The sequence below is a fragment of the Gossypium arboreum genome, chromosome 6 (genome assembly GCF_025698485.1).
Source record: "Gossypium arboreum isolate Shixiya-1 chromosome 6, ASM2569848v2, whole genome shotgun sequence".
In the NCBI taxonomy this organism is placed as follows: domain Eukaryota; kingdom Viridiplantae; phylum Streptophyta; class Magnoliopsida; order Malvales; family Malvaceae; genus Gossypium; species Gossypium arboreum.
Window position 1 is genome coordinate 142,715,041 of NC_069075.1, and position 24,581 is coordinate 142,739,621.

Below are 24,581 nucleotides of genomic sequence, written 5' to 3' on the forward strand. Positions count from 1 at the left end.
CTGCTGGTAAGGTGGTTGTTGAAAACCTGGAGGATGTTGTGGTCTTTGATTTCCTGGACCACCCCAAGAGAAATTGGGATGGTTCCTCCAACCTGCATTGTAAGTGTTACTATACTAGTTAATTTGAGGTCTAGAATTATTATTACCCATATAGTGGACTTTGTTCCTCCTTGGTGCTAGGGTTGAAGGATGAATAATCTGTGTTGTGTACTCCTCCTCCACTTGAATCACGGCTCATCACTGGATGTACCTGAGTAGAACCATACAAACCGTCTATCTTTTTATTTAAAAGTTCTACCTGGATAGATAGCATAGTCGTCGAGGTTGAAAACACCAACAGTTTTTGTTGGCTTCATTCTAATGACTTGCCACTGATAGTTATTCAGTGACATCTCTTTAATAAATTCTTAAGCCTCTTCAGTTGTTTTATTGTTTAACATTCTACCGGCGGCTGTGTCAATAAGTTGCCTTGTTGAGGGGTTTACACCATTGTAAAAAGTCTGAACCTGCAACCATAGAGGTAACCCATGGTGAGGGCACCTTCTCAATAGGTTATTGTATCTCTCCCATGCATCATAAAGAGTTTCTAAATCCATCTACACAAAAGAAAAGATATCATTCCTTAATTTAGCCGTTTTAGCCGGCGGAAAATATTTAGGTAAAACTTTTTCGGTTATTTGTTCCCAAGTAGTGATTAACCCTCGTGGTAATGAGTTTAACCACTGTTTAGCTTTGTTCCTCAATGAGAATGGGAACAATCGAAGGCAAATGGCATTGTCAGAAATGCCATTGATCTTAAAAGTGTCGCAGAATTCCAGAAAATTTACTAAATAAGTGTTTGGATCCTCGTCCTGCAAACCATCAAACTGAACAAACTATTGTATCATTTGAATTGTGTTAGGTTTCAGTTCAAAATTATTTGCAGCAACAGCAGGCCTAACTATACTCAATTCAGTTCCTGTTAAAGTAGGTTTAGCATAATCATACATAGTACGAGGAGCAGGATCCTGATTTACTGGGTTTGTTGTAACCACAGGAGGTAACAGATTATTTTGATTATCAGTCATCTCCTCGGTTGCGGTTTGAATATCGTCTTCTTGCCCTTCCTCTATGTATCGTAGGCTTCACCTTACTGGTTTCTTCTAGTAATAAACTATAAAAACCTTCCAGAAGTAAATAAAAGAAAATTTAGTAATTTAAGCAAAATTAAAAATAAAATAAAATTGCGATAAAAATAAAAAAAATGGCTAAAGTAATAAAAATTAAGCGTTCCTAATATCTTAGCCCCCGACAACAGCACCAAAAACTTGATTGTCGCTAAACTGACTGAAAATCTTACTTAAGGCAAGCGCACCTATCGAACAATAGTATAGTTATGGTAAGACCGAAAATATCGTATCCGCGAGGACTAAAAGTACTAGTAATTACTATCTTTTTATTATCTAGCCTAAGAATTAAAGGGTGTTTTTTAAACTAAACTAATTTTCTAAGATTACGAAAGAGATGAAAGTTGGAAAATACTTTAGAAAAACCAATGGAGAAGACAATACCCAAGAAAGAATCCACCTAGACTTCACTTATTACCTTTGACTTGGACAATTTATTCACTTGACTTATTCCGTAGAAATCCCTGATTTATGTTAATATTCCTTTCGAGACTAAAAACAACTGACTCTAGGTTGATTAATTGAAATCTCTTTCTAATTAAAACCCCTATTGTCGCATTAACTCAATCTATGGATTCCCTTATTAGATTTGACTCTAATCCGACAGATTTATGTCGTCCTATCTCTAGGATTGCATGCAACCCTGCTTAATTATGAATGATCTACTCTTAAACATGGACTTTTCCTCCACTGAATAAGCACACCAAAAACTTGAATTAATATCCTGGAATATTAAAACAAGGATTAAAACTCACAATTAAGAATAAGAACAAATATTTATCATATAAATCAAAGAGTAATAAGATTCGTCTTAGGTTTCATCTCCCTTAGGTATTTAGGAAGTTTAGTTCATAATAATAAAGGAAAACATCTCAAAGTTTAGAAAACAACAAAACATAAAAAAACCCAAAGAACTTCTAGGAAATTGGATGGAAATCTTCAGTCTTGATGTAAATCCTGTCTCCGAGGTGATTCCGATGGCTATTCTCGAATATTTTCTACCTCCAACTCTCTGTCTCCCCTTTAATCCTCTACTAGAGTGTTTGTATAGGCTTTAGAATGCTTCAAAACCCTCAAAAGTGGCCTTTTCTGAGTAGAACTAGACTTGGGCTCGACAGGGACACGGCCGTGTGCCCTGCCCGTGTGCAAGTGCTCAAGCCGTGTGTAATTCTGAATTGGTTTCTAATCGACACGGCAATGACACACGGGTGTGTGGTCTGCTCGCGTGCCTCACACGGGCTTGTGGTTTACCCGTGTGGACGTGCCTAGGCGGTGTGAAACACTGTTTTAAGCTCAATTTGTCCGTTTTTGGCCTGTTTCTTGCTCTTTTTGCTATTCTAAGCTCTCCTGAGTATAAAACATGAAATTAAAGGATTAGGAGCATCAAATTCACTAAAACCAAGGAAAATCATTCATAAATATGTCAAGCATGGGGTAAAAATATGTATATATTACGGTTTATCACCAGCTCGTATGGAAAATGCTCAGGCCGTATGGATCTTGAAAACTCTGATTTTGGCCCATTTTTCGCCCAAATGCTCTCCTAAGTATAGAAACATGAATTTAAGGGATTAGAAGGATTCCTAAGTTATTCCACTTTGAAGATGTCTTAGAAAACATGGCTTGGAGGCTTATATACGGAAACTGTTAAGAATTTCTTCTTAGGCCTATTTTTAGGGAAAAGCTAAAATTTTCAACTTCTGAAAAAAGTGCTTTTTGAGCCAATTTTTAACTTGAGAGAATCACTTTTTCTCTCAAAAAGTAACTTGTTTAGGAATACTTTTGTTACAAAAATACTTTTTGTCCCAAATACACTCTTAAAAGTATTCCTAAATTTGCACTTATTTCTTTAATCAAAATGTCGACTTCAAAGTCGATTTTATAGGCTCTTAAATTTCATGCGCAAATTTTATAGGCCTCCAATGAACGAGCATCATCAAGATTATCATTTTTTTTCTCCTAGCTAGTTGATTAAACATTGTATACATTTGCTAAAACCAAAATTGAATACATCCTTGACAAGATTCTTTAATCAACCAATAAGGAAAATTGGCTCCTGATTTTATCTCATCCATGCATTCATCAATAAATAAATGAGAAATTTATCTCAAATTTCTTTTTAATGACAAATTTGTAAACTCAAATTACAAACTTGTGTTGTAATTTGAACTATGAACTCGTGAGTTAAGTGGAATACTTTTTGCTGTTTAATCTCGGTTGAGTAGTCGCAGTACATTATATAATGCATTAATGATTGTATGTACTTTCCTGATTGTTAAAATCTACATTCATTCATGCATTAATGAATATTTATATATTATGTATATTCAAGCATGGGTAGGAAATGTTTAGAGACCCTAGGTCCTATAAATAGTTGCTTTATGGGATGGAAAAAGGAGCTGATCACACAATTCATACAATTTAAGTTACTAAAGTTTTCTTTCTTCTTTGTTTGATTTTAAAGTCTTTTTTGTTTAATCATTCTTTTTCACTTTATAACATAATTTTTTTTTATGAATTATAAAAGGAGCACAACGTGACTAGCGCAATTTGAACCCAGATCATATTTAATGCGATAAACATTCCGACTATCAAGCCAACACACGAGGTTCTATAATTTACAACTCTTTAATTGTGGAGAAAATTTTAATTGACATCTTTACAAATTATTTAACTTTTTAGGTAGTATTGAAATCTCGATGAATAATTGAATTGAAATTTTTACATCAATAGACAACAATTTCACCTCAAAATTTCTATTTTTCAACTCTATCCTCAATAAGTAAATTTATTATTTACAAGTATACTTTGTTTCAACAAATTATCTTTAATAAAATTAATTTATTCAACAGAGTTTTACAAATATTCTTTTCTCTCTTTATATATATATATATATTTCAGTAACATATTTATCAATCTCAAATTCATATTTAAGAGGTAACCGTTAGATATTAAAATTTGAGCTTAAAACGTATTTAATATTAAAAATAATTACGAATCAATTCATTAGTTGAGAAATGTATATTTTTAATTCTATATTCTCCATTGCATTCTTATTTTCAATATAAACCTCGTAATCTTTGATATATTTATGATTTGATTTAAACTTTCTAAAGACCCTATAAGAAAAGAATTGACTACACAAAATTGACTAGCAAATACAAAGAAATCATTTAGAATCACTTTCAACAATTAAACATTATTGAAACTTTTTTAGTCAAAAAAAACTTTCACAAAGCCCTTGAAAGTGTGTCTAAAGTTTTTGAAAGATTTAAAGGAGTGTCTTAAGAAGAAGACAAAGGTATTATAAAAGCAGAATATATGCTTTTTCTCAAGCTTAGACCGCCATGAAAAATCAAACACAAGGGGCTATTGACCATTGCCTTTACATTCTATCACCTCATCTTAACCCTATCTATTTCAAATATTTTTCTTATTTTTTTTCTTCCTCTTTTAATCTATTTAAAACTCTTTTTTTTAAAAAAAAATTGTTCAATTAATGCAAGATAATAGATAGCCCAATGATTCAAACACTTTAATTTGCTTACACATATTTGAGTTTCTATATTGGACCAGACCACTTTGATCAAAGTTAATTTTATGTTTTGGTTTCTCTCAATATGATGCAATCCTTCATGGATCATGTCATATCCTCCACACATCAAAAGGAGAAAAAAGAGCACAAGATCTAGAAAAAAACGTTTTGTTTTTAATGCATTATTTTCACTAATTCAAGGATAAAGTGTATAAAATAAAAATAAATATATACTATTATTTTTAATCATAAAATTTTAACTCAAATTTAGTAATCAAATAAAGTAGGTTGAATATGTGTAAGTAGCTAATTTCTAATTAAAGGTGTTTATGGGTTGGACGACTTGTGCGGTCCGATCTGTTTTACTATTTAGAATTAATACAAATATATAAATAATTTTAAATTAATTTTTATATATTTATAATTAAATTTTTAAAAAATAATTCTTTATTTTTAACACTAAAACGTGCCATTTGAAAATGTTTGTACAGGACGAGTTCAAGCCTAAAAATTTTTTTGAAACTAGACTTTTTCCGGCCCATTAACTCTTTTATTTCTAATTGATGACAAGCTAATTAGAAATTAAGTTAAATGTGCAAAAGTTACTCATTAAGATCATGGTCCTGAACTATTCAAATACATTAGGATCACTCTTGAGGTATCCTAGGATTATCACAAAGAGCCTATATAAAAAATGTATTAAAGAAATTGGGCATGCAAGTTTGTAAACTGCATGACACTCTTGTTTCTAAAGGATACAAATTCAATCTTGATCAATGCCTCAAAAATGATTTTGAGATCAAGAAAATGCAAAAGAATCCAATGCAACAATAGTGGAGAGTTTGATGTATGCTCAAGATTACGTATTTAGATATTGCATATATTGTTGGGATGTTATATAGATACTTGCATAATTCAAGTATGGCCATAGATACTTGCATAATTTGGGTATGGACAATTGGAAGTAGCCAAACAATTCATGCGGCATCTTTAGAAGATAAAGCATTATATGCTCACATATTAAAGGTTTGATAAGTTAAATGTCGTTGAGTATACAGATTCCTATTTAGTTGGAATATGGCTACATAAATTTATCACTAGGCTACGAATTGAGAATAGAATAGAAAGACCAAATAATTTATTTTATGAAAATAAATCTATAGTATTTTATTCCAATACCAATATGTGCACATCAAAGTCAAAACATATAGACATTAAACAGATTTTGAAAAATGATTTTAAGACATTTCTAATACATTATTGTTTTTCTTTTAATTGTCATTGTAAACGATAGAAAAAGGAAAAAGAAGAGTTTGAATAAGTGTACGAAAAAGATGAGGAAAACACAATACCAACAAAAACTAAAGGCTTAATAATGGGCATGGCTTGATTGTATTATATGTATATAGATGATCAAAAGTTAGACGTATCCTCAAATGTGATGAAAGGAAATAAAGGCCGAAAAGGGCTTGTAGGATGCATGGCAAAACAAAGTAAGTTGTCAATTAACACACATATATAGGTTAAATAGGGAGGTCCTTGTGCTATAGGGATTATATTAAATTAGTCTCTATTATTAAATGAATTAATTTAATTTTTATACTTGTAAAAAGAATTAAATAAGTTTAAATTGTAACATAATTAATATTTATTATATAAAAAAGGCTTGAAATTATTTTTTCAACTGCAGTTTAATTCTAAATAGAAATTTTCATTTATAAACTATAAAATTTTAAAAATATTAACATTATATAACAATAAATTATATTTTTAAAGAGTAAAGGTTAACTCGTTCTTAGTTGACTTTATTTAATTCTTTTAAACAATACAAGATTAAATTAATCTATTAAATAAAAAACTAATTTGATCATATCCTATAATAAAAAACAAGAGATATACATTTACCCTCTTTCTATTCACACCCAAAAATATATTTTTCAAAAGCAAAGATGATCCATTTTTATCAAATGACTATCAAACACAATTCAATAAACTGAAATTATATTTGAATTAAACCTATAATTTATTATATATATATATATAGGGATGATGTTACAAAATTGAATTATAATTTTTTAATAGAACAAATATGTTTGAGATAATAGAACATATGAAGAAGCTTTGGAGGCAATAAAGAGAGTTCAAACAAGAAGGATGAGAAATGTAACTGTTAGAATTAAGTGACCCAAATTCTTATTTAAATAAAATACGATGGAAAATAAAATAAAAGTAAAATCCATATAGAACTAGACTTCTTTTATTTTATTTTAGAATAAGGTTTTAAACCTTATTAAACTCCATCTATTTTATATTGATTAGGATAAGGTGTTTCAATCCTACTAGAATATGGCTTTGCAAGCCTATAAATAGACATAGTCTATTCCTCTTGTATTTGAGTAAAAATTTTTCGACATAGTGAATTTTCTTCTCCTCCGCTCGTGGTTTTTTTCGAAAGGGTTTCCACGTAAAATTTATGTGTTCTTTATTTTTATTTATTTTATTCTATTTTTTTTCACAAATTGGTATCGAGCTTAGGGTTATTCATCTCGATCACGGTAATGGCGTCTTTGAAGTATGAAATTCATTGTTGGATCGTAACACCGATTTGCGTTGTGGCAAATTAAGATGCAAGCGCTTCTTGCACAGATGGATCTAGAGGATGCCCCGCTAGGATAGATAAGATGCCTTCGACATTAACAGATGAAGAGAAGAAGCGTAAGGATCGAAAGGCATTAACACAATTACATCTGCATTTGTCCAACGAAATTTTGCAGGATGTGATGAAAGAGAAAAGCGCCATCGCATTATGGAAGAGGCTAGAACAAATATGTATGTCGAAAACTCTAACAAGCAAGTTGCATATGAAGCGGCGTCTTTATGCTCATCGTTTGGAGGAAGGTGCGTCAGACACACGAACACTTAACAGTGTTTAAAGAAATTCTCTCAAACTTGGAGGCCATGGAGGTTCATTATAATAAGGAAGATCTAGGGTTGATTCTACTTTGTTCGTTGCCCCGTCTTATTCAACCTTTAGAGACACGATTTTATATAGCCATGAGTCTCTCACAGTTGATGAGGTTTATGATTCTTTAACCTCGTATGATAAGATGAAGCATCTTGTGGTTAAACCCAACTCTCGGGAGAGGGTCTCATTGTTCGTGGGAGACAAGACCGGAATGTTGATGATGATCGTGGTAGAACACAGAACGGAATCCTCGTGGTAAATCTAAGGGTAGATCGAAATCTTCAAATAGAGGTAAAACTTGCAACTTCGCAAGAAGAAAGGGCACATTAAATCTGAAGTGCTATAAGCTACAAAATAAGATTAAAAGGGAGGCTGCGAATCAAAAGGAAAACAAAAAAAAATTCGGTGAAGGCGATGTTGTAGAAGACTACGATGGTGAACTTCTAGTTGCTTCATCAATGATTCTAAAGTGGAGGAGTGGATACTTGATTCAGTCTGCACCTTCCACATGAGTCCCAATCGGGATTGGTTTACAACTTATGAAACAAGATGTCTGAAGGTGTTGTTTTGATGGGAAATAATGCTTCATGTAAAATCGCAGTGTTGGAACAATTAAAGTTAAGATGTTTGATGGAGTTGTCGAACACTTAGTGACGTGCGGCATGTTCCGAATTGAAAAGAAATTTAATTTCGTTGAGTACTCTTGATTCAAAAGGGCAGATACACAACTGAAAGTGGGGTTTTAAAGATTTCAAAGGGTCCTTGTTGTGATGAAAGGGCAAAGAAAGATTGCCAAGTTATATGTTTCTGTGGTTCCATGTTATCGGTGATGCAATTGCGCTTCCTCTTCCTTGTCGATGATGATATTACTAAACTTTGGCATATGCGCCTAGGGCATATGAGTGAGAATGGCATGGCGTAATTAAGCAAAAGAGGACTTCTTAATGGGCAAGGAATTTGCAAACCGAATTTCGTGAGCACCTTGTGTTTTGGGAAGCAAAGAGAGTTCGATTCACTAGAGGAATCCATAACACGAAGGAAACGTTGGAGTATATCCATTCGATCTGTGGGGCCGCCCAGAGTGCCTTCGAGAGGTGGAGCTAATTATATGCTAACCTTTATTGATGATTTTTCGAGAAAAGTTTGGGCGTTCTTCCCGAAGCGAAAAGCGATGTGTTTTCCACATTTAAGTCTTGGAAAATTATGATTGAAAAGCAGACGGAAAAGCAGATAAAATACCTCCGCATGCACAATGGCTTAGAGTTACGCTACGATGAGTTTAATAGATTGTGCAAGTCGGAAGGGATCATAAGACACTTGACGATTCGTCATACTCCACACAAAGCGGCGTTGCGAAGCGAATGAACGAGCGATCACGGAGAAGGTTCGATGTATGTTGTCAAATGCCAACTTACCAAGTCATTTTGGGCGTAAGCGACCTCTCTTGCATGTTTTTGATCAACCGATCTCCATCCGTTGCCATTGAGAAAAAGACTCCACAAGAGGTATGGTCCGGTAATCCCGCTAATTATTCGATTTAAAGATTTTTGGGTGTCCTGCGTATGCTCATGTTGATAATGGAAAATTGGAACCGAGATCCATTAAATGCGTTTTCTTGGTTATAAAGTGGTGTAAAAGGCTATAAGTTATGGTGTCTGAAAATAGAAAAGTTGTGATTAGCGAGATGTTGTTTTTGATGAAACTGCTATGCTACCTAACTTATCTCTTAAAGACTCTTCCAATAAAGAAAACCAAAAGCGGTGGAGCATCGATTAATACAGAATCAACTCCTCAAGCCAAGTACAAAATTGAGAATAGAGTTGCTTCTTCACCGCAATACTCTATCGCCAAAAACAGGACAAGAAGAGAAATTAAACCTCCAAAGAAGTATGCCGAGGTTGATCTAGTTGCTTATGCTTTAAATGTGGTGAAGATATAGATGCGAATCAAGAGCCATTTAATTATTCTCGAGGCGATTAGGCGTGAAGACTCGAGAAAAGTGGATGTTTGCTATGCAAGAGGAGATGGAATCACTCCACAAAAAGCAGAACATGGGATCTTGTAAAACTTCCTAAAGGTAAAAAGGTCGTTCGTTGTAAATGGGTGTTTAAAAGAAAGAAGGGACTCGGGAGTTGAAGAACCCGGATATAAAGCAAGGCTTGTTGCAAAGGGTTACTGATCAAATTCGGAGTGGACTTCACAGATGTGTTCTCTCCAGGTTGTTAAGCATAGTTCGATTCGAGCTTTGCTTGGTATTGTTGCCATGCATGATTTGGAGCTTGAGCAGTTAGATGTAAAACGCATTTTGCATGGAGAACTTGAGGAAGATATTTACATGCAACAACCGGAGGGTTTTATAGTCTCGTAAAAGAGGACTATGTTTGCTTGTTGAAAAAGTCCCTTTACGGTTTGAAACAATCACCAAGACAAGGGTACAAGAGGTTTGATTCCTTTATGACTTCTCATGATTTCAAAAGAAGTAGTTTTGACAGTTGTGTCTACTTTAAGAAAAACAGTGATGGTTCTTGTGTGTATCTACTTCTTTATGTTGATGACATGTTGATAGCAAAGAAAAGATAAAAGAGAGATAAGAAAGGTTAAAGCCCAACTAAGTGAAGAATTTGAGATGAAAGATTTAGGACCAGCAAAGAAGATACTTGGTATGGAGATTCTCGAGATAGAAAAGCAAGTAAATTGTACCTAAGTCGGAAGGGTACATTGAGAAAGTTCTTTGAGTTCAATATGCAGAGTGCTAAGCTCGTTAGTACTCCTTTAGCGACCCATTTCGGACTTTCATCGGCCTTATCTCCTCAATCGATAATGAGATTGAGTACATGTCACATGTTCCATACTCTAGTGCGAGAGGATCTCTCATGTATGCTATGGTTTGTTCACGCCCGATTTATCATATGCGGTCGGTCAGCTTAGCGATACATGGCGAATCTCGGTAAAGAACACCGGAAAGCGATTCAATGGATTTTAAGATACTTACGAGGCACTACTAATGTTTGCTTACAGTTTGGAAGAACTAAAGATGGAGTTATAGGGTATGTTGATGCTGATTTTGCTGGAGACCTTGATAGAAGAAGATCTCTCACGAGTTACGTCTTTACAATCGGAGGTTGTGCAATTAGTTGGAAAGCCACTTTGCAAACTATACCGCTTTGTCTACCTACTTGAAAGCCGAGTACATGGCGATTATCGAGGCTTGTAAAGAAGCTATTTGGTTGAAGGGACTATTTAGTGAACTCAATGAAGACCTTCAAATCAGCACATGATTTTGTGACGATCAGTGCCATCTTTCTTACAAAAGATCAAATGTTTCATGAGAGAACAAAACACATTGATATTCGGTATCATTTTGTTCGTGATATTATTGCTCGTGGTGATATTGTTGTGAGCAAAATTAGCACTCATGAAAATCCTGCAGATATGATGACTAAGTCACTTCCTATAACCAAGTTTGAGCATTGCTTAGACTTGGTTGGTGTTCATTGTTGAAGTTAAACCCTTAAGGGGTTTTTGGAAGAGGTGAAGAACTTGTTTATTGAAAGTTCGCGATGAAGAACTTGTTCATTGAGAATTTGTGTCAAGGTGGAGATTGTTAGAATTAAGTGACCCAAATTCTTATTTAAATAAAATACGATGGAAAATAAAATAAAAGTAAAATCCATATAGAACTAGACTTCTTTTATTTTATTTTAGAATAAGGTTTTTAAACCTTATTAAACTCCATCTATTTTATATTGATTAGGATAAGGTGTTTCAATCCTACTAGAATATGGCTTTGCAAGCCTATAAATAGACATAGTCTATTCCTCTTGTATTTGAGTAAAAATTTTTCGACATAGTGAATTTTCTTCTCCTCTGCCCGTGGTTTTTTTCCCGAAAGGGTTTCCACGTAAAATTTATGTGTTCTTTATTTTTTATTTATTTTATTCTATTTTTTTTTTCACAGTAACTCTGAACATTGAGTATTCGTTCATCTTCCAAGTGGTGTACGGAGATGGAGCTAATTCCCGAAAGGGATATTGAACAGCTAGATTGTTGTTGCCTAAGTTGGGTTAAGAGAAACATACAGGTTAATCCTGTTAAGATTTGGGTTTGTAAATTTGGAAATGGTAATGAGGTGTGCTAAGAAATGTGGGTATATCAAAATGATACATTGATGAACAAATATAAAAAAAAAAGATTAAATACATGAAAATGTTAACGCAACTTGGATTTAATTTAGTTTTCAAGCTTTGTCTAAAGAAGAATTTCACTACTATATTTCATAATAAAAAATAATTTAAATTCAATCTAATTTAACAATTAAATAATTATAATTTAACTCAAGTACAAATAATATGAGCTCTTCCCGAATAAAAATAATCATTCCAATTTAAAGTAGAAAAAAATCATTCAAAGGTGAAATAAAAACATAAAAAGATATTCCTCAAAAATCTAACTCTATTGTACACTCTAAGCTCTTTAACCCAAATAATTTTCCATTTCCCCAAAGATGCTGTAATTTTACAGAATAAATTTAGAGAACCCAAAATCAAAACTCGTACCATCATCCTTCCACAATAATAAAATCCATCATAAAAACAATCATATAAGCAAAATTTTTCTTTACACTAAAAAATCAAAGGACCTCCTGATTAACCTTACACTAAACGCCTCTAAATAATTACACTAAAATATTTTTATTTATCTCAAATATTATGTATCTGATTTAAGGATTATCAATAAAAAAATTTTGTCGGAAATTGCATATAGCACAATCTATCCATTGATGTGGCATGAGATGTGCCGACATTGGTTTCCATACTCATGATACATTGTAACTTGTGCACTAACAATGTCCTTAGTGCAAATATTTCGTCGTTAGCTACTTGTAATTTTGAAGTTAATTGTATAAAAATTTTCACATGATTACTTTAATATTTTTGTATGGATGTTTTTAACAGTTTTACATATAAAATAAAATGAATAAATAAATATTAATTTATTAATTATCTAAGAGTTAATTAATATTAAGTTGTATTATTGGTTGAATTGTAATGTGAAAAAATCGTGTATTAGTAAATAATTTAAATGGTTTATAGCCTATAGGTCAGATTGAGCAAATGACCCATATTAGGATTATTATATCATTTATAAATCTAATTGGGGAGATCACTTGTATTGGCTATTGATAATGCTCTAGAATAACGTATTTTTATGTATTAATCATGTGTTTATTCTGAGCTTGATCCTACTAATTTGAGCTATTTATGTCTTTTTATCTTTTAGGGACTGATTTGGAGGCAAAAGTAAGATTAAGGGACAAAAGTGCGAATTTGGAGACAGAATAGGCTGATATGCGACATAGGAAAAAGATTGTGCCAAAAGTGCGAGCATGGAAGACACAAGGACTAAAAACGCAAAAAGAAGATATTTTATTTTATAAGACTCCATTTTATTTATATTAGGATTATTAATATTAAGATAATTATTAGGATTATTTAAATTTTAGGATTTTATTTTAATTATCTTTAATTATCTTTAATTAAATGTATTTATCTTTTTAAAATTTAAGTTCAATTAGACTATCTCCCTAGCACTATAAATAAGGGGTGAAGTGACTCTATTTTAGGGGTTCATCTTTTTCTGTAAACACTCTCCCCCTAAAAGTCTAGGCTTTTGTTTCTTTATATTTTCTTTCCATAAAATTCCCTTTTCCATTTTTATATTTATTTCTTTTTCCACCATTATCATGAGCCACTAAAACCTATCTAGCCGAAAGTTGTCAATATTCCCCAAAAAGGGTTCTTGAGGCCTAGAATCCGTACTTAGCCTTCTCGCCAAGTATTCATCGTTTCTCCGCACTACGGGCTGACGCTTCAGTCCATGACCCTTAAGAAGTAAGCTTTTCAGCATATGCAAAGGCGGCCGCTTTGTATTGCACAGTTGGTTCATTAACTTACTGCGTTAGAGTTTGGCGAGCCAAAGAGACAAAATGGCGTGGGATTCGCCATTGAGAAGCGTTGATCTAGCATAGGTTACTGGCTAGAGTCAGGTTCCCTAAAAATCGTAAGTCTAATCTTTGGAGCTGGTAGTCGCAGGCGTCCTCTTCCACTATAACTGGCTTACTTGAGTTGAGAAGGGTTATTTAAAAGCCGAGGATTGAACCCAAGGCGAAATAAGATAACTGGAGGCTGGAATCTACCAATAAGAATTTCTTTTCCTTCAACTCTCTTTATTATTTTTATTATTTCCATAATCACAATTTCAGTCAACTTTAGATTCTGTTTTTTTCCCAAATCAAATCTTTAATTCTGTTATTTTTAATTTTTTTCTGTCACGCAGGTTTTCTTGGGCACGATTCTACCCAGGATTTCGAGAAGCAAGCATTCGTATTGTAATAGGCCAATTTAGCCCGGGCCAGTACAAGCATAAAACCAAAATTATTGCAATAAAAAACATTATAATAGTCCAGCCTTTAACAGTCCATCAGCCCATTTATAAACAAACCCGAGCCCAAATGCAATAGGCCCAAGTGGCCCAAAATTTAAAATAGGCGAAAAACCCTAGCCTAATGCTTGCGCCGCAACCAGACAACACCTCCGTACGTTGCCAGCGCCTCAGCAGCCACGCCACGCCCAAGCCTCCGTACGCATGCCATGTACTCCGTACCTGCAAGAGAAACAGACAAACCACAACAGCAAATACGAAGGAGAAAAATTGTATTTTTTATTTTGATTTTTTGAGATTTCGGCTATAAAGCCAAAAGAAATGTATTCTTTTTTTTTTTACGCGATATACGCACACAAACAGACCATTCGCACATTGAATACAAAGAAAAAAGCAAAGAAAAGTGATTTTCGAGGGCTTCATTTATCTTCTTTTTGAATATGCTCCGTTCTTCCTAGTTTTTGTGCATATACCTTTGAGCATAAGAAAATAAAAACGAAAAGAAGAGTTTACCTAGCGAGCCGGCCATCGTTTTCCTCTCACTTCGTCGAAATCAAAGTCTGAACGGGGTCTCAAGGCCGAAAACCACCCTTTTGGAGTCCGAGAGCACTAATCGCCGTTCGTGGTAGCGTATTAGCGCCGAGAGGAGCACTTGGGGCTCGACTGGGCAACAAAAGAGGGGGAGAGGCTAGGGTTTGGCTGAATGATTTGATTTTTATCCCTTTTAAAGGGTCAAATACGACACCGTTTTAAGCCTGTTTCAATGGCTCAAAAACGACGTCGTCTGGCGGAGCCCCGACCTGATCCAGTTTGCTGCCCTGAGGACCCGCGCGTTTTCGCAGGGAGGGTTTATTTGCAATATCAGTCCTTCCCCTTTCGCGCCATTTTCAAATCAGTTTATATTGGCATTTCTTTTTCTTTTAAATTTCCCCTATAATTTGCGCGCGTTTGCATTTTAGTCTGCGCTTGTGTGCTGCGTTTTGAAGGCTTGGAATATTTCCAGTTTGAGTCTCTACACAGCTACGTGTATTACCTATTGTCCCTTTTACCATTATTGATTTATTTTTAAATTATCCCTTTTGTTTTAGTTTAATTTTAATTAAGTCTTTTTATTTTATAGCCCTTTTATTCTTATTTATTTATTTGTACATTAATTCAAATAACTTTGGTAATTGTTTCTTCATTATTGTAAGTCTGTTTTTTGTAACGTTATTATCACATTATGTATACTTTAAATGTTTATTTCCTTTATATTATTATACATATACATATATATTATATTCATACATATAATGCCTTTTGACTCTATCCATGTATTTTAGCATATATTTTATTATTCTAACATGTTTTGTAGACATGTTCTGCATAAAATTTAAATTATTTTTATATTTACTTATATTAGTATATATATTTGATTTACATACATCATTAAACCTATACATATTATCATTTCTATGTTAATTTACATATACTTACTTTTAGATTTATATGTATATATATTAATACATTTATTACTTTAATAGATTTTTCTATTTTAAAACATTTTTACTTTATGATTTGTCAAGTATTTTCTTTATGTATATATGAAATAATTTTAGAAACTTCATTTTTTGTAATTATAAAATTATTATTCTTGAATATATCTTTCTATTATATTGCTTCTTGTGTTTTATATAGCCTATTATTTAAATATTTTGATATAAGGGTATGTATAATTTTTAGACTAACTTAAAATTTATATATGTATTATTATTAATCTCATTTTTTTACAATAAATTTACATGTACATATGTTTTATAAATCTATTTTGTGTATTATGTCTTGTCATGTATCTTTATTATTCTTTTGTATTATATATTATTTAAATTAGCATGTACTTTGCCAACTTTTAAATGAATTTGTGTCTAAAATATTTTACACGCAATTTGATTCAAACTTTTATTCTATAATATCCATTTCAAAATTATATATCTATTCCTAGTTTTTATACAAATTTGTCAACCTATATATTATGTGTCCATTTATTCGTTATTATTTTAAAATCGTTATGGCACATTAGCTTCTAATTGCTACGTTGTTTTTCTACATCTTGCATTGATTATTTTATATCATGCTATGTATATTATTGTGGCATATTATTGTGTGTATTGTTTTGGTTGTGTTGAATTGTTATATTATTATTTTCGTCATTGTATTATGATATCAATTATTTCCCATGCATGATTGTAATCGGATTATATTTTTAGGTTAGTTATACTTAATTGTTAGTTCATTAATTGATTGTATCTTATGTGTGTACATTATCCCCTATCATTGTTTTCCATTTGGTATATGAAATATGGTTTTGTAAAATCCAAATTTTTATGATTAATTTCGTCTTATTTCAAAACGCATTAATGCGCTTTAGGCTAGTTTTTTAATCATTCATGTTTTCTAAAAATCCTTTAAAACGAAGGCGATGTTCGATATTTGGCAATTCGCGGAATCGTGCCCTAACGTGCTGGGTTGCAATTTCTCGTTTGCTCAAAATAATCGAATGTCCCTTTGAAATTTCATTCATGTTTTCTAAAAACTCTTTAAAATGAAGGTAATACTCGATGTTTGGCAATTCGGGAATCGTGCACTATCGTGCTGGGTTGCGATTTCCCGTTCGTTCAAAATAATCGAATATTCTTTTAGAATTTCACCCATGTCTTTAAAGATTCTATAAAACGAAGGTGATGTTCGATGTTTGGCAATTCGGGGAATCGTGCCCTATCGTGCTGGCTTGCGATTTCCTGTTGGTTCAAAATAATCGAATATCCCCTTTAGAATTTCACTCATGTTTAGAAATTCTAGGAATCGTGCCCTACTGTGTTGGGTTTCGCTTTTACATTGAACTAAATAATCAGGCATCCTTTTGTAATTTTCAACTTATAAATTTTTGGAAGTCAAAATTTATCATGTTTTCGAGAGTATAAAGGATCATGTCCTATCGTGCTGGATGTGATGCTATATTCCTCTGAAACAAGAGGATTTTGATGACCAACTCGGGTTATTCAAATGTTATCAAAAGGGAACCACATTTCAAAATATTTTTAAATCTTAGACATAAGGACAGTATTTAATCGATTTGGTACCAATTTTGGGCGTAGTGAGGGTGCTAATTCTTTCTCATGCGTAACCAACTCCAGAACCTGTTTTCTCAAAAGTTCGTAGACCAAAATCGTTGTTTTAGTAAACAAAAATGTTTTATTAAAATAACCAAATTCTTAGGTGATCCGATCACACCAAAACAAAAAGGTCGGTGGCGACTCCATGTTTTATTTTCAAAAAGTCGATTCCCCATTTTTTCATTAAATTTAAAATTTTTGAAAGATGGTTTCGACAGCTTGGTGACTCCACTGGGGATCGATCGAGAGAGTTAAGCCATAAAATTGATTGTTTCCTGTCCTTTTGTCAAAAATCGAAGATTTATTTTAAAAATCATGTGTCTTCCAAATGCATTTGTTTGTGTGGTTGTTATGGTTCAGGTCTCGTAGAACAATATTACATTGCATTGCATGACCGTTATGGTCACACCTTCTAAGTGGGAGTAAGAAACTATGCTTTTGTGAGGTTTTCACCTCCGCATGGGCAAGTGGATTGTTTCCGGGGTACATCCGTACCTATGATTTCGTGAGATTTTCATCTCCGCATGGTCATAGGGAAATGTATCCCCCTGAACCAAACTCGATCTATATGAGCCTATAATGGGTGAAGACTGAGGAATCTGCTGGTTCGGGTACCTTATCTCTAGAACCGAACCACATGTAGTGAACCTTAGGAGCTATCTTTGGGTGGAGCCGCGTCAAGCCTTAGTATTTACCCGTATATGCGTTGTAATTATCGTTTGTGTGCTTGCATTTTATCACTATTATTTGATACTAACCTGTGTTTTGTTTTGATTGTGTTTTGCATGACATTGCATACTAAAGAACGTGTTGATTCGTATTCAATTACTAAGTTAGAAAGTTTGACATGGAGAATGAATTTCTTAGTAAAGTCGAGGATAATACGGCCATTCGTGCATGGTCAGAAAAGCTACAATCAGAGAAAGGGGATAGCTTGGCATAAGGATATATATCAGAGTTGCAGGAATTCACTCGCTTCAATGTAGCACAGAATGAGCTGCAAGAGTTGAGAGATATTTGGGCTAATTGGGATGAAGGGACCAAGCAGTTGTTTTATCAAAACTATGGTGATATATCCTACTTGCTAGACATTAGAGTGGATAAACATCTGTTCCAAGTTATAGTGCAGTTTTGGAATTCTGCTTACAAGTGTTTCACTTTTGGAGAAGTGGATTTGGTACCTACCATGGAGGAATACACTACTCTGCTCAGGTGTCCAAAAATTCAGGTCAGAAAGACTTATGCCTGGGTTTTTAGTAGTCAGAGTTTCGTGAAGAAATTGATCAGCATTTCAGGGATGAGTGAGCCTTAGGTCACTGCTCAGATTCAACAAAAGGGAGATAGTAAATGTATCCCTTGGGAGAACTTGCGAGATTTGATTTTAACGCATCCAGATGAAAGAAAGAGGGTTGATATCTTCGCCTAAAGCATCTATGGCTTGGTAATTTTTCCTAAGGCTTTGAGGCACGTGGACGAGGCAGTCATTGACTTATTCGATCGTCTTGAGAAGGGAATCACAGATGTACCAGCGATATTGGCTGAGACGTTCAGATCCTTGATTACGTGTCGGAAGATAGGCGAGGGGCGGTTTATTGAATGTGCACAACTGTTGATGGTGTGGTTTCATGGGCACTTTTGGAAGGTAGACAAGGTTTCTTATCGGGTCTTTTTCGAAGGTTATTCCCCGTTAAAAGAGGAGGAGGCCTTACAAAGGAAAGAGGATATCTCGGAAGAGAAGTGGATGGAAATTCTTCAAAACATGACTATGAGTCATTTGTCTAAGACAAATGATCATTTTTCACCATGGACAATACAATGTCAACCGTGAGATAAAACTGAACAAATTTAACATTAAAGAATCATGGATATCCAAAAAAAGGTAACACATACAACAAGTTCAATAGACTAAAGCTTGAAATAAGTTGCCTTGTAATGATATAATTAAATGAGAATGCACATATATTCTAATATATTAATGGTATCATTATTTTATCAAAATTAGAATTGGATTGTATAAATTATTTGATTAGAATTAATTAATTTCATTAATAATTAATTTTGAGATTTATTTAATTAATTATTTACTTAAATATTCGAGCTCAATTTTTATTTAAATAAAAGAGAAGATGGCTCGAAAAATTTAGTCAATTCGATCAAATTGACCCAAATAGGGCAATGGGATGGTGTCATGGGAGACATTCTCCCTAAGTAAGCTATTGGCTATCCCTTATGAGACCTAATTGTATCGTGCCATCTCGGATTTAATTAATTTAGATATATGATTGAGAATAATTTTTTCATAAATTATGTATATATATATATATATATATATACTTGTTGAAATTCATTAATGCCCATATACTAACGGAAAACTCTGCAAAAAAAAAAATTCTCAGCCAAAATAAAATTTCTATTAAAACCAAAAATAGGAGACTAATCGAAAGGTTAGTAGAACAAAGGTTATACAAAAGCCAACACCCTGAAATCTCAACTACACTGCAGCGAAGTACAATCACACACCTTACAAAACTAATGAAAAGGCCACATTCAAACCAAGAAACACTCTAATTTTTCGTCTTGACAACCCAAAGCAAGGTATTTTATTTGAATATTTTTCTTGCACTCAAATAACTTGTGTTTGGATTCTAAATTAGGAGTAATCTAGCAATTATAATTAAGGATCTAGAGAGCTTAAAATTTTTGGCTTAAAATGTAGAAGTTTAAACAACCCTCCTCGAGGAAGTTTTCATTTTGTCCTATGTATGGCTTTTCACATTAGAGTTTACTTTTTAAGTAATTATGAGTACGGAAATATAGAAGATCAATTAATTGAAAATTTAAAGAGTTTAAATTTTGATTTGAATTTATCGAAAAGTCCAATTATCTTCTAAAAGAATTTGACGACTTAAACTTTGACACATAAGTAATTATTCAATTAAAGTTATTACTTTAAAATATCATAAAAATCATTTTAGAAAATTTAAAATTTCTCTACACTATCTCTAGCATATTGGCTAAAGGTTTCAAAGTTTCAAATTCAAAGTCTGCCTAATGGGAGGATTGATTGTATAAATAAACTATGAATTAGAAGAATTCAGATTATAAATTAACTAATCAGATTAAACCCTCACACATAACATGATTAAATTCAAAAATTTCATTTTTACCAATTTTGGGAAGTACTCATTGGCTCAACTATAAAATTAAAGAGGGGAACTGCTCATTCATTGAACTTATTTGCATGAAATGATTGATTTAGTGATGAAATAGAAAGATAGGGATAATCATTGGTGGCCCGTTATTTGATAGAGTGGAAACCTCATCATTGATGCAATGAGTACAAGAAGTGGGCTAAGAACTTATTCTGGTTAAATCTACTTTTATCTTTCTTTTTGGGGCAGTAAAGCCCATCCCTCCTTTGGACAAATCCCGCTTCGACTTTGAATGCACAACAACAACAACAATAATAATGAAAAAAATGATGATAACTCTGGGTGGTGAAGGATTATTCGTTCATATGATTTATGTAGGTTCAAAGTTTTTAAACAGTAAATAGTATGTCTTTATTTGAGTAATTTCTCTTGATTGTATAATATTAAAAATTAAAATATATTATAATTTGATAATTAAAGGTGAAATGAAGATACTTATAATCAAACTTAAATTCTCATGCGTTATCAACTATAACATAATACTCTTGTTATCAAATTAAAAAGTTGACATATATCCAATTTATTATAAAATTTTTAAAAAATTATTGTGTTAATTATTTTTATTTTTAAATTCAAATCTATTATTTTATTTTTAAACGATATTTAAAGGGTTTATATGCATCTTAGGTGGCAACTCAATTGAAATTTACATTAAATCTAATTGAAAACTTAAATATATATATTATTAATTATTTATTTTATTTGTGAGTTGTGACCCATAAAAATTTATAGGCGCACATGATGACTAGAGGGTCAACTTGAAATTTGCATCTAACCTAACAGAGAAGTAAAGTTTAAAAAATAATTTTATTGAATCCTATATGATGATCTGATGGTTAAAAGTGTTCATTATTTTAAATGCGGTTTGAATTTGAGTTGCACTAGACACGTTTGTAGTTTTGTCTTAATTGTTATTATAATTCACTAAAAAAATGGTTTTATTAATTATTTTTATTTTTATTTTTTATTATTGGAGTGGAGATGAATTGCACGGTTTAAATCTATGTCAAATAGACGTCTAATAAAATTTTAACTACTATTTCATATGTTCGCTTAATAATTGATTTAGCTATATCTAATTTACTTTGAAGAAGAATTGTATTGTTGTTGTTATAGGCCAATTTTGGGCCGTTTATAAGACTCAGGCCCAAATACATTACAATTAGACTTATCTAACCCAAACAACAATATCAGACCCACTTAAGCCCATTAAACCCAATCCCTAAACCCATCAAAACCCGGAGTGTAACATCCCGAAATAGGGCCTAAACGGAACAGTGGTTGCGAAACCACAAATCCGAGGTAGAATGTAACGGCCTAATTTTCAGTGGTGTCAAAAATGGTGATTTGAGATCACTAAATCGGACAAATAAGATTGAACAAGATAGTAACTTAATACTTATGAGTCAAGTAAGAATTTAGAAGAATTTGTGAAATGGTGAAATTAGTGAATTAAAATAATTTATTAGGTCAGACGGGTCAAAAACGAGGTATCGAGATCTCGAATTTGAAAATCGAGCTATAAATATTTTTATAAATATTTATGAAGTGTCATTGAGTTAGTATTAAAGTTTCGTTAGAAAATTTTGATGTTTGGATAGCTAATTAATTAAAAAGGACTAAACTGAAAATAGCTCAAAATTTGTTAAATTGTGAGTAAATAGCTTAAGTATTTAAAAAGATGGATTTAAAGAGCAATTAGACCCAAAGGTTAATGGCTGGACGGTTTGGGTATGAAATAAGCAAGAAAACAATGTGAACAAGGGACAAAATTGGAATTAGCATAAAAGTTAATAGTTAAAAAAATGATGTAATTGAAAATCTAGACATTTCTTCATCTTTCTCAGCTAGAAACGCCGTAGCAGGTCTCCTATGCTGGTTTTTCATATTTTTCCACCATGTAAGTTCAATTTTTACTATTTCTTAGTAATTTTTATGTTTTTGTGACTTTTACAATTAGGTCCAATCATCTAATTCATTAGTTTTTGATTTGGTGGGTAAAATTGGAAGTTACCCTGGCTGATTAAGGGTAGTTTATGATGAATTATTATGAAATTGAAGTTCTAATTTCATATTAAGGTTGTTTTATTAAGTCATTTTGATAGAAAATGGTATTTAGGACCTAATTGTGAGCAAAATTGTGAATTAGATGTTGGTGTTGAAATTCAGAATATCAAAGGCTGTGAAATAGTTTATAATGATAAAATAAAAGTGTTAATTTAGAAAAATTAGTTCAATTGATGGGTGAATTGAGCAGGACTAAATTGTAAAAACTATAAATTTTGGGGTAAAAGTGCAATTTCGAATTTTGAACAGCATAAATTGTGAAGTGAAATAGAAATCAAATAAATGCTAATGAGTAGAAATATTTTATATTATAGATCAAGAATCCAAAGAAGAACGAGGAAAAGAAAAGTAAAGGACTAAATTGTAAGGTTTAGTCACATTTTGTATCAAGGTAAGTTTACAGTAAATAAATGCAATATTCTTTTATTTTACATTATTATTGTCAATTTCAGCATTTATATATTATGTTATGAAAATATTTAAAGTCGAATTTAAGGTGAAGTGACAGAGAAAAGTGTTAGAAAGCCCCGGTTGAACCCTAGGAATGTTAAGATATTAGGGTTGACAGATGTAATGAAATAAGCCATGTAAGTCCATATTAGAAATATGGCTTTGGAGACAGGATTGAGCCATGTAAGTCCATATTATATATGGCATTGGAGATGAATAATTATGTAAGTCCATGTCAAAGACATGGCATTGGCGAGATATTGATAGATGTGAACGACCCTAGTATCCTTAGTATTCGAGTGGTTCAACGGGTTAGGATACGAGTTAAATTACAGTGAATTAACAGCAAAGGAAAAGTAGATTATACTTATGAAAAGGAAATGTCGTAAGAAAGAAGGTAAGGAATAAAGAAAAGATAGAAATTGAGAAGTAAAGAAATTTATGATGTTAGATGATATTATGCATAATTATCCATTATATTGAATGTTGTGATTTATTTGCTTGTAAGCTTACTAAGCCTAGTGCTTAATCTCTTTATTTTCTTCTTCTTATAGTACTTATCTAGTCACTCGGGGATCAAGGAAATGTCGGAGGCCGATCACACTATCAAAGAAATAACTCAGATAACTAGACGTTTTGTTTTGGGTATGGCATGTATAGAAACTTAGCTACTTTTGGTATAATATGAATAATGAATGATGTGTAAATACTTGCTAGTGATTAGCTAAGAAAATAGCTGATGATATACATGTTTATTAATATGTATGATTGAATGATGATTATCACATGAAAATTATGAAAAATGTGAAAGTAACCTAAAAACAGATTCAAGTAACAGAAATGATGTAACTTTGAAAAATCACTAAAATTGTAGAAACATAGTTTGAAGATGAATAATATATGAAATTAAAGCTTATTATGTATATTTTCTTATGGAATAAGCAAAACAGGTAAAAGTATTATATTTTATGATATATCTGAGTTTTAGTGAAACAGGGTCAGAGCGATTTCTGGATCCCCTGTTTCAACTTTGGAAATTCACCATAAATTGTACAAAACTAATTAGAAGGCATAATTTATATGGTTAGAATTATTGTTGAATCTAGTTTTGAGAGAAACAAACGACTTAGTTATATGAATTTTTTACAGGAAGAAAAATGGTTCGTAGTAAGAAGAGGTCAGTGCAGTCAAGTTTTGAAACAGGGGAAACTTTAACTAATAAACTGTACTAATTGGCTAAGTCAAAAATTCTAGAAAAAAATTAGTAGATATATATATGAGTCTAGTTTCATGAAAAATTTACAGATCTTAATTTTGAGTTTTGAAACTCGAGAAATGAATTTTTAAGTAACCATGACGCAGAAAAATAGTTTATTCTGAAAATTAAAATAAGTGATTTAGAGTTGTTTAAAAGGTAAGATAAGTTTAGTAACACCTCAAGCTTGACTCCGGTGATGGTTTCGGGCGTGGGGGCGTTACACGGAGCCCAACAACTAGACCCAAAACCCACTAACCCAATAACCCCAACTAACCAAAACCCACTAAACCCAAAACCCATTAAACCTAACTAAACCCACTAACCCACTGGCCCAT

The 24,581-nt window shown here is 32.4% G+C and overlaps 1 non-coding gene across 1 annotated transcript; it reads left to right on the plus strand.

Annotated features, from left to right (window-relative positions):
- Window positions 1-522: 522 nt before the first annotated feature.
- Window positions 523-629, plus strand: LOC128295062 (small nucleolar RNA R71). Its single transcript, XR_008285369.1, has one exon. It is a non-coding gene; the product is annotated as a small nucleolar RNA R71 (small nucleolar RNA).
- Window positions 630-24,581: the final 23,952 nt, after the last annotated feature.